We start from the raw sequence: 9501 nt of genomic DNA, 5'->3' as shown, positions 1-9501 counted from the left end.
CGCCCCCCGGTGCCCTGAAACTCCGGGTGGATGAGACCTGTTGGCCCCAAAGGTGACCCATATCCTGCCCTCGGGCCGTAAAACCCAGAGCTGCAGGCCTCCGGAACCGCCTATCACCTCCAAAGGTGCCTAAAGGTGTCACCTAGCTGCCCTTCACCTTCAACCTTTCCCGCACTTCCTCAATAAAGCAACCATTAAATATTAAATTCAAACAGCCAAATCAACCTAATAACCACAGAAAAACACCTGTACTAACCCTGAATGCCCTTCCTGCTAACCACAGTATGGAGTAGGCAAAAGAAACCCTCCGGCTAAAACGCAGGCAAGCCAAAAATTCCTACTCGGCCCCAGAGGCGACCAAATGAATCACACTGCAGCAGAGGGAGGGTAGGGCGGGTGCCAAATTTATGAAGAGGGAGAGGGGGCAGACAGCGCGAACCTAAATAAGCTCATATGCCCCGCCCCCTCTAGAAGCACTCCGTGACAGCATCACGCCAGCATGGCGCGCTTGCCCCTTCTAACATGGAGGCTCTGGATTCACCCAGGCCGCAAACGCGCCCCGCAGCCCAGTAAGTCCCGGGTGCAAAGCGGGGTTGCGACCCACGGGTGAAATAAGACGCAGACACAATATGATGGGTTGAACAACGGGCCACTTTATTAAACCAAATTCATATTATGATAATGAACCTGCAAAGGGGAACATAAGTGCGGGATTCAACTGGTGAGTCAGCCAAAGCCTGCTTGCAGCTATTTGGGCGACCCAAACCCCTGTCGGGCAAAGGGGTGCAATCTGTCAACCCCTTGCCCTGACCACACTCCAATTGTGCGTAGGGAGGCCAACCTGCGTCACCGCCCCCCGGTGCCCTGAAACTCCGGGTGGATGAGACCTGTTGGCCCCAAAGGCGACCCGTATCCTGCCCTCGGGCCGTAAAACCCGGAGCTGCACGCTTCCGGAACCGCCTATCACCTCCAAAGGTGCCTAAAGGTGTCACCTAGCTGCCCTTCACCTTCAACCTTTCCCGCACTTCCTCGCCACAGAAAGGGGACAAACCTCTGTTTAGTCACCCTTTACCCCACATTCCAACAAGATGTCCTTCAAGCCCCTCTGCAGGTCTTCTAAAAGGATATGATTACCTACATCGGTCATATGAACGCCATCTGACCGATATAGCTCAACCTTACTGCGCCTTATCTCTGGATGGTGAATGACAAAACCACCAGAGCCCAATAGAGCAAGACGGAGCTGCCTATTTACTTTTTTTTGCGGGTCCTATTTATCCCCCTAGGGTCACCCATACAATTCCGTTGTCTATGGGGTAAAATATCGGACCAAATCAAGTGTACCCCCGGCCAACGCTGTATAATGGCCCAGAAGTCAGCAGTCATTTGTTCAATAAGGGCTCTGCCCTTCAACATGCCAAGGTCATTTCCACCCAGGTGACCAAAAACTGTGGCGCATTCCGAACTACTGCCGTCTGGAAGAGCGCTGGAAGGAGCCCGTCCCAGCGCATCCCACGGCGGCCCAGCCATTGCACAGTAGCCCACCGGCTAAGCCCAAGCTGCGTGCCCACACGCGACTTCACCGCCCTGCGGCCTGCCCAAAAGACCATACTATGGCCGCAGAGGAGGATGCGCACTCTTTCGTCTCCCTTCCAGCGGCCTGTCAAAACAAACAATGGAAACTCATAACAGTGACAGAAACAAGTCACAAACTGGTTTTTGGAACCCCTCGAAAAGGCCGAATATAAGACCTATAGGCTGTGGAACGCCATCTGCCCAGGGACTGTAACTGGCCTTGGGAAAAACCCAAGCAGGCAGCCGTAGACGCTGCACCAATACGAAAAGAATGTGTCCCAAACGTGTTGGGATCGAGTCCCATATGCCCAAGGGCTGACCTAGTAACCGCCCAAAACTGAAATCTAGAAAGGGAGAGGCCGTCCTTATGTACAAATAAGTATCCAGGCTGTTGCCCACGGACTGTTAAAAACTTAGCCAAAGCGGCTACAGGGCAAATTTGTGCCGCTGGGAGGGGGAAAGAACCACCATACGTCCCCTCTTGCGCTGATCAGTCTTTGACCAGCGCAGCTGGAGGGTAGCCTGTCCCTCCCTCCAACTAAAGTCAGACAGCAAAAGGGCACGGGAGGATAGGTCAGTCCTGGACCCCGCCAGCACCTCACTGATCCGAAAAGCTCCGAAGAACAGTGTAAGTGCGGCCGCATGAAAAAGCAGGGCCTCAAAAGACGATGAACATAAACGTTCAAATTGGGCCAAGAGCCCTGGCAAAAGTTCTGGGTGAATAGGGGAGCGGAGATCAGGGGTGACGGGGTGTTCCCTTGCCCAGCCTTCCAACATCTTACGAAGTCGGAAGTCATCAGAAAAATCCCATAAACCTCAGGACTTGGCCAAAAAGGATAGGCCAGAGAGCTTACCTCGAATAGTCTTAACGGCAAGGCCCTTCCTCCTGCCTTCCACGCAAAACTCTATGAGGTGTTCCACTGGGATGGGCCACTGCTGTGCGTAACCCTTTTTTACCCTGAAAGCCAATAGCTCCCTACCTGCTCTCTGGCAGCTGGCCATAGTACTGGGTGCAATGGACAGGCTTATCGCTCTCTCCGACTCAAGTTGCCAATCTCCCACAGATCTGGCGGGACCACGTCCGGCTGAGCCCTGGCCCATGGCGCCAGGTGGCGAAACCTCTCCATCTGGTTCCGTGACAGAGCATCAGGAATACTGTTATCAATACCCGGTATGTGGCGCGCCAGGAACAGAATGTTAAAGTGGAGACATTGTAAAACAAATGCACGCACTAGGTGCATAACTCTGGGGTTCTTTGATGACAAGGAGTTAATAATGTGCACCGTGGACAGGTTGTCACACCAGAAGTGGACTGTGGAATCACGTAGCCTGTCTGGCCAAAGATGCGCTGCCGCCACGATGGGAAAAAATTCCAGGAGAGTTAAGTCTCTAGTCCAGCCCTCCTGAACCCAGGTCTGTGGCCAGCTGCCATGGCTCCAAGAGTCATTAAGGATGACACCGAAACCAAATGCCCCCGAGGCATCGGAGTGCACCTGGAGTTCAGCCTCCAGGAGGCGGTCCCGTCTCCAAAAAGAAATCCCATTGAAGTCCTGTAAGAACTTAGCCCAGACCGATAGATCGTCTTTAAGTGCACCTGAGAGCCTAATGTGATAATGAGGACGGGACAAGCCTGACATGGCATCATATATTCGTCTGAGGAAGGCCCGTCCCGGTGCCACTACTCTGCAGGCGAAGTTCAATGAACCCGCCAGCTCCTGAAGGGTGCGCAGTTACACTCCTGGAAGTCCGAACATGAGATAGCTTTTCACGTAGCAGTTGTAATTTAGCCAGTGGGAGCCTACATGCCTGCGCTAAGGTGTCTATCTCAATCCCCAAGAATGTGATAATCGGGGACGGGCCTTCCATTTTTTCTGCCACCAGGGGAACTCCAAGTTCCCGTGACAGCTCCATAAATTGCTCCATAAGATCTTTGCACTCCCCCGTGTGTGCCCTTCCAGCAAATAAAAAATCGTCCAAATAGTGGACGACACAGCGTGATCCAGACCGCCTCCTTGCCGCCCATTCCAGGAAAGAGCTAAAAAGCTCAAATACGGCACAGGAAATGGAACAGCCCATGGGTAGTGCGCAATCCACGTAATAGTGATCCGCAAAAGCAAAACCCAATAGGTCAAAATCTCCTGGGTGGACGGGAAGGAGGCAGAATGCAGACTTTATGTCACACTTCCTCATGAGGGCCCCCACGCCACACGTCCTCACCATGTTCACTGCACAGTCGAAAGAGGTGTAGCGCACCGAACATAAGTGAGGTGGAATAAAGTCGTTAACCGACTGCCCGTGTGGATAGGAGAGGTGGTGAATGAGGCGGAACTCTCCCAGCGTCTTTTTTGGCACTATACCCAGTGGTGAAACCCTAAGAGACGGGACAGGAGGGGAAGCGAAGGGGCCCAAAACGCGGCCCTCTTCCCTTTCTTTATTAATTTTATCCAGAACAATGTGTTCCATACCTAAGACTGACCTCAGGTTTCTAGACCGGAAGGCAGTCTGGGGCCCTGAATAAGGGATCCGAAAACCATTTGAAAAACCATCTAAAAGGCAATGAACTTCTTGAGCTAAAAGGTAAATACTTAATAAACATTGTAAAGCTAATAACTTAATTGGGCTGGGCCCCTTTTCCCTGAGTTGTACCAGGGGGTCCTTGCCTACGCTGCCCCTGGAAGTCCCGATTGCCACCTCGATAAGGTCGGTTCCTAGGGCAGGAAGCGGGTGTGTGTTGGCCCCCGCATAGTGTACACTCATGTCTGTACCGACAAGGGTTCCTACTACAGAAGCCATGGGAGCTAAACTCCCAGCAGAGCAGGCGGGGTTGAACCCCCTGCCCCACTAGCCCGTGGGAAGGAACTTGTGTCAATTGCCTGGCCAAGAGGTGGCCACTATCAGTCCTATCCCCAATAACCGAGCGCGAATGAGACATGAACTGTAACCACAGTTCAGCCTCCTTCCTATCCCATGGCAAGGAGGAGTCATATGCAGCTCTCATATGAAAAGCCTCATCGTAAGAGAGCCACACAAACCCCATGAACTCTGTGTAAGCCCTATAGATAATGTCCAGATACTTAATCAGGACCAAACCGCGCTGTGGCTGCTTTTGTATGATAACTCCTATGTATGTAAGGTAGGCGGGAAGCCAGTTAGCCCAAGTGGGCTCAATCCGGCGCCTCTTGGGCCGCTCTACCTCCTTCTCATCCCCTTTCTCCCTATCCCTCTTAATTGGCTCCCTGTATAAGAGGGAATAAAGGTCCATGTATTCCCCATTCCAGATTTTATCTTTTGTGGCTGGGAGCAAATGAAACCTAAAGGGGCAGAAGTCTCGCTGAAAGGAATGGCGCCCTCTTTAATATGCCCCATCGGGTCACTAACGCCCTGAGGGACCACTGAGACATCCAGAGAAACTGTGGGCTGTGGGGAGACGGTTGTTTCAACCACGGCACCCGTTCTAGAAGAAGCCCACACACGTTCACAGGCCTCCAACGAGGAGGGTGGTGGTGACTGTGCGTCACCTGTCTGGGAATCTGTAAGAGCAGCCTGGGTGTCGAACTCAGTGTTATGTGGGATAGAGAAAGGCCAAACCTGCCCAGACCCCCAATATGGGTATCCCCATGGGGGCCAGCCCCACGTAGGGGCCGTCCCAGGAGAGCTAGCCACTGCGTACTCACCTGATTTTCCATCCGCCACCGTCTCTATAGCCAACTGTTCATTAGTAGTAGGGCGCCGTTCCTGCATGGGAGCCTCCCTTATCGACCTGCTGGGACCCGCCTCAAGGGCATCCAGATGAGCTAGAATTAATTCCAACGTAGATTGGTTAGGAACTGATGAAAGCAACCCCATAGCCACGTTGGACTGACTGACCCCGGATGAAGCTTGGGCTGCACTGGATGCTTTATTAGCCTGCCCCCTAGTGCGTTTCGCCTGGGGGATACTTGTCACCACGGCAGCCTCCTGTTCCGGCTGAGATTGGTGAGAGGAAGTTCCCTCCAGGGCTGTAAGACGTGCCAGTATAGCCGCCCATGGTGTTTCACCCACCCCCGCCCCAGAAACCCCTTGAGGGAGAGACCCAGTATTTTTTCTAGGGGCCCTCCCTTTCCCTTTAGGCCCTCCTTTTTAGGTGCCATGGCCAAAATTAAAAGTATTTCTTTATTTACTTATTTAATTATTATTATGATTTATATATGTATGTATGTATGATTTATATATGTATGTATGTATGACCAGAGGCTATCCAACCACGGGCCCACTCCCTGAAGGCTTTTACTAATATTGTGTGTGTGGGGGGGGTTCCCTCCACCCCTTCCCTCCCAAAAACCTTAATTGAGGATGGAGTGTGGAAGCTAGTCGCTACCGCGCTGAGACAAGACCTTCCCGGCCGCTGCTAAGGCCATTAGGGAAGAGAAAGAGAATGAGAGGGGGGGCGAACTGTCAAGCCGCGAAGCAGCTGTCAGACTGCCAAACAGCTGATGTAATCGCCGATCAATGCCGCCTCTCCGAGAAAGAGAGAATGAAAGGGGGGGCGAACTATCAGGCTGCAAAGCAGCTGTCAGCCCGCCAAACAGCTGATGTAATTGCCACTCAACGCCTCCTCTCCGATCGCCGCGATTGTAAGAAGAAGGGGGGGCGATCCGATCGCTGCGATCGTGTCCAGCCGCCGAGCCGCTCAGCCGCAGTAAGCCGTTAGGCCGCGGTGAAGCCGCCAATGTTGCCGACGTCACCCGCTGCGAGTCTTCGAAGCTCTTCAAAATGGCGCCGTTGCCACTGTCTCCCGCTCTTAAATGGCGCCGCAGGCCACTCCAGAAGCGCAGGTACTCTGCTGCCAAAATTATGAAGAGGGAGAGGGGGCAAACAGCGCGAGCCTAAATAAGCTCGTATGCCCCGCCCCCTCTAGAAGTGCTCCGCGACAGCATCACGCCAGCACGGCGCGCTTGCCCCTTCTAACATGAAGGCTCCGGATTCACCCGGGCCGCAAACGCACCCCGCAGTCCAGTAAGTCCTGGGTGCTAAGCGGGGTTCCTTGCATCCTCAGGCACTAAAGTTTTAGTGGAAAAATTACTGAATTTCAAATGGAAGTGAGGAGCTAGTCAGAATGTTTTGTAATTAAAAATAAAAGGATGGGAGGTTCCACCCTGTTTCCTTCAGCCCCTTTTAACATGGCTTCTGTTTCTCTGCCAAGTTGTTGTCTGGTTACCACATATATTTTTCCTTGTGCCCCATTACATCTCTTCCCAGTATCACTGGTTCTTGTTGTTGGGCATTAATACCTACTTTATATTTTCCCTCTCGGCCTCTCCACTGCATTTTCACTAGGGCCATGGGTAAGCTTTCTGGTTGACCCCTCACTCCATGGATAGTCACCGTTTCCTGAGGTAATATTTCCTCAGATTTTATTAAATCTGGCCTCAGTAACGTCTGAGCGGCACCAGTATCAAGCAATGCCCAATAATTTGCCCCTTGAACACACACTTCTTCTCTTAGACTCGAATCCAAGTGTTTTACTTCTGTCCAGTTTATCTGGCAGAACTGAACCTTTTTCGTTGTTAGATCTTTTGGTTCTGTCTTTACTGCCCTTGCCTGAGCAGGATTACTAATGGGGTTGGCAACCTCACATTGAAAACATAGGTGCCCCGGTCTACCACATTTATAGCATAATTTCTCCTCCATTTTAGGGTACACAGATCCACTCTGGGGTGTCCTGTGCCCTTCAGATTTTACTGGAGGACTCACTCGCTGTGGCACCACATCCTTTTTGCCACTATTATATGGTCTGGGTTTAAACTCTCTTGATGTTTTCCCCACCCAGCCAGTTCTATTGGAGGCAAAGTGATCCGCCATCTCTGCGGCCTCCTGCACCGATGTATGGGAACGGTCTTTGACAAGGAGCCTTATTTCTGGTGGTAACTGATGGAATAATTGATCCAGTATCATGAGGCTTTTCACCTCTTCCACTGACTGAGCTTTGGCACTACTCATCCACTTTCCAAATATATCCATCAACTTTGCTCCCAGTTCAATAAAAGACCTCCCTGCTTGGATCTGACAGTTTCGGAATAACTTTCTAAAATAGTCAGGTCCCAGTCTGAATCTTTTGTATACTGCCTCTTTAAACTCGGCATATGTGACGGGCTTGTCTGAGGGGAAATATTGGTATACCTCTGCCAATTCCCCTTTGATCAGGTTTGACAAATATTGCATATATATATCCTCTGGTAGCCCCCACAATTGAGCTGCCTTTTCAAAAGTGCTGAGGTAAATCTGTGGATCTTGTCCAGGCTCAAACACTGCAAAGTCTTTTGGTGTAACCTTTATCTTTGTTTCATTTTTGTCCTTTCTTGTTTCATCAGAATGAAACTTCTCTCTTTCAAACTTTAACTTTTCCACCTGTATTTCAGCATCCACTCTCATTCTCTCAAATTCCAACTCCCGCTGTTTTTCTTTCTCATCCGCCTCCCTCCTCAATCTCTCAGTTTCCAACTCCCTCTGCTTGACTTTTTCCTCAGCCTCCCTCCTCAATCTCTCAATTTCCAACTCCCGCTGTTTTTCCTTCTCTTCCATTTCAAAGACCCTCTGCTTGTCTTTTTCCTCACGTTCCTTATCTTTTTCCTCACGTTCCCATTTTAACTTCTCTCTCAAATACTCTATATAAGCGGGATTGCTTAAGTACCCTTCTGGGGTCTCTTCCCTGACAGGTTGTTTTTGCTGGACAGTTGTAAAAGCTATTAGTGCTACCCTCAATTCATCTACCCCTTTACCCTCGTGAGGTAAATTGAATGTTATGCACTTCTCCACCAGCTCCTCTCTTTTCATCTTTATATATTCAGCCATGGTATTTGAGTTCACTCACTCTTTGCCAGTCACTCTTTGCCAGTCACTCTCACAAGTAATCTTTATTTGTTATTTCTGTTTGCCACACCACTGTTTAGGGACTCTCTATTTCATATCTGGACTCTCTTTTGTTCGTATCCCACCACTACCAGCACCTGTGATGCCCTTCCCTGGCTCTCCCTGTCAGGTTCCTACCTGCTCGTGGCTACTGCTTTTCACTAGGCACCACCAGGGACTCCACCAGTCTGGACTGTCCTTTTTTATGGTTTCTCTCTCCGCTCTAGCACAGACCTCACCAGATCCCCCTGCTAGGCAGCACCACCAGTCACGTTCTACAACCAATGTTCCCAGAGACCTTGCCTGAGTCTCTCTATCCAGTTACATTCGTGACTGCGTGCCTATGCTGTTCCCAACCCCCTTGTATCAATGCAGATAACTCATAACTCGGGTTGCTCTGGATACTTATAATGTTATCTTCTCCTCTTCACCGCTGCCACCATTTGTTACTGTTTCCCTTCAGCCTTGGATATTACCTTACCCTCCCTTCTGGTCTGTGAAACCCCAGCCAAGGATCAGGCCTTCGGTAAACCAAAATAGTATTTATTAAATAACATTAATAACAAGATAACTTTGATAATGATCTACAAGCTTATGGTTTCATCTATTACTGTGATATTTGACTTATTACTAATCCGAACTCCACCTCCCTCTTTCTCCACACTCTCCTGACATACACCAACTCACACCCACTTCCCAACTCCACCAAAACAACCCACTCACGTCCACCCAGATTCAACTGTCATCCTTCCATTTACACTCTCAGCCATCCAAACACTCAGCCAATCATCCAGCATTCTACTGCTCATTTACTCCCCCCTCCTCTTTCATTCCACTTACCATGTATCTTCTATACAAACAGCACTTACCATATATACATTAATACAGGAACATCACAGTATGCCACACTGAACAGGGTATGGGAGTAAATGGTTGGTTTCTTGAATTTATTTAAAGAATGTAGAAACATAAGATGGGTCATGCTCAGTCAGGCCACAGGCCATCTAGTCCAGCAACCTTATCTCACAATGGCCAACC

This window comes from Rhineura floridana, chromosome 9, assembly GCF_030035675.1.
Source record: "Rhineura floridana isolate rRhiFlo1 chromosome 9, rRhiFlo1.hap2, whole genome shotgun sequence".
Lineage (NCBI taxonomy): Eukaryota > Metazoa > Chordata > Lepidosauria > Squamata > Rhineuridae > Rhineura > Rhineura floridana.
This window is presented reverse-complemented; position numbering follows the sequence as displayed.